Below are 2,386 nucleotides of genomic sequence, written 5' to 3'. Positions count from 1 at the left end.
ATACCCGCCCTCCTGTATGGGTCAGAGGCATGGATGATGTACAGAAGATACATCAAGTCGCTGGAGATATATCACCAACGATGTCTCTGCAAGATTCTGCAAATCCCCTGGGAGGACAGACGCACCAACATCAGTGTCCTCGCCCAGGCGAACATCCCCAACATTGAAGCATTAACCACAGTCGATCAGCTTAGCTGGGCAGGCCACTTAGTTTGCATGCCAGACAAGAGACTCCCCAAGCAATTGCTCTACGCGGAGCTCCTTCATGGCAAACGAGCCAAAGGTGGGCAGCGCCAACGTTACAAGGACACCCTCAAGGCCTCCCTGGCGAAGTGCAACATCACCACTGGCACCTGGGAGACCCTGACCGAAGACCGCCCTAGATGGAGAAAGTGCATCCGGGAGGGCATTGAGCTCTTCGAATCTCAATGCTACGAGCGTGAAGAGGTCAGGCGCAGGCAGCGGACGGAACGTGTGGTAAATCAGAACCAACCCCCCCTTCCTCTGACCAATATCTGTCCCACCTGTGACAGGGTCTGTGGCTCTCGTGTTGGACTGTTCAGCCACCAAAGAACTCATTTTAGGAGTGGAAGCAAGTCTTCCTCGACTCCGAGGGACTGCCTATGATCATGATGATGACTTTATACTCTCCCACCTTGCTCCTCAGAATCTGACCACGATCAGCCCCGACACTCGCGTCACCAGGCACACCGGCAGCACCAACAACACCAGCAACCTTCTCCGTAATCACCTGATGCTGCACAGGACAGAGGGCATCAGCACACGACCACATTGCTGCCAGGGATGGCCTCACCATGGCCAGATTTACTCCAGTATCCTCCTTGTTTACCGTAGCTTTGGCCAGGTCCTCTTCCTTGGTAAACATACTTCTATGAACCAGCACAATCGGCCAGAGTGATCGAGATTAAATGTTTCTTTTTCTTTTTCTCCTTTCCATTAGAAAGTATTCCTTGATGTATGTAATTTGGTGCACTTTTATTAATACAGCTGAAAATGGGATTTATCTGGGAAACTAAGCATTTGTAATGAGGGTGTCTAGTCCTCCCTGAATTGGTGCTTCTGGTATGCCTGATGGTGGTGTTGGAACTGGATATGGAGACAGAGTTATGGTACTATGTCAGCTGCTGTGGAGTTGTTTGCTTATACCCTGCTTTGTGTTGTACATAGTGCCATATGTCCTTGTTATCCATGGGTCTTGCCTTGCAGTTTGGCCTAGTTTTGGGCTAATTGTTGTTTTATTTCCTTCTACCTTGCCTCCCTTTGTGCTGGCTGGCTGCAGCTTAAATTGCTTGAAGTTCCTTATCCTTTTGTTGTTTTCCCGTTTCCTTGTTTGCAAGCTGGATGCTAAGTTTTTAGGTGTGAGCAGTGATGGCTAATTTTCATTGTTGAGTGTTTGACCTCTGAAGCATTTGAACGGTATCTATCATCTTGTGGTTTTGCAGGTTTCTGACTAGCTGTGTAAACTGTGAGAGTTCTAAGCCCATTGTTGTACTGGTCCTTGTACTTTTCAGAGCAGCATACATGTGGATGGTTTAAAGTTTGCTGAGGCAAAAGCTGGAGCTGAAAGACAGGTTGTGAGCAGCGGGAGCATGTGCAAAGAAATTGTTGTTAGTGTGTGGAGCAAGTGTGTTGCTATTTGTCAGATGAGAGTGGCAGCAGAGCTTTGTAATGCATGTAATAAGCATGTTGTTTTTTTCAAAATTTGGGAGCGAATGTGCAGCAGGCTGTGTTGGGTGTAGCTGTGAGTGCATTGTGTTTGGAAATGGTGTGTTTTTTTTGTTGCTGTAGAAATGATAAAGTGAGGTAAAAATGGAGATGTACAAACAATAATGGCAAGTAAAATGAGTGTGGCACAAGAAAGAAAAAACACAAGATGTTTTTAATGAATCTGCTTTTAATTTTCAAATTCTCCCAAAAGGGAGGTGCACTGTTCCCAGAGACACTGCAATACCGGGTCGATGCGTGGAGTGGACGGAACAAGCCCCTCTTCCATCTCCCTGTTCCAAAAATCAATTTAATATATGGTCCCAAACCGGGGACGTATCAGATATTAAACTGATAGAGATTTTTTTTAATTTCAAAATATATACTTTATTCATATAAAAATTTGCACGATACATTGGAAAACATTTGGATGCGGTCAGCAATTCCATACAATACATTTGCTTGCTTTACACTTCAAGGTTCAATTCCATACAATCCAGGATACATTGTAATACAGTCATCAAATTACGTTACATGTGGCACTATACGGTACATGAAACGGATGAGAATACTTTTCTTTACAAGATACATTACTAAACAGTGCAGAACTTGCATTATACATGGCACAACACAGGTGTTTTCAGATCATGGTGCTCTATGT

The 2,386-nt window shown here is 45.0% G+C and overlaps 1 pseudogene; it reads right to left on the bottom strand.

The window, feature by feature from the left end:
- Nucleotides 1–1,938: 1,938 nt before the first annotated feature.
- LOC139274247 (U2 spliceosomal RNA) lies at nucleotides 1,939–2,109 on the bottom strand (annotated as a pseudogene).
- Nucleotides 2,110–2,386: the final 277 nt, after the last annotated feature.

Source organism: Pristiophorus japonicus, chromosome 9 (assembly GCF_044704955.1).
Source record: "Pristiophorus japonicus isolate sPriJap1 chromosome 9, sPriJap1.hap1, whole genome shotgun sequence".
In the NCBI taxonomy this organism is placed as follows: domain Eukaryota; kingdom Metazoa; phylum Chordata; class Chondrichthyes; family Pristiophoridae; genus Pristiophorus; species Pristiophorus japonicus.
The sequence above is the reverse complement of the archived record's forward strand: the minus strand, read 5'-3'. Positions and strand labels throughout refer to the sequence as shown.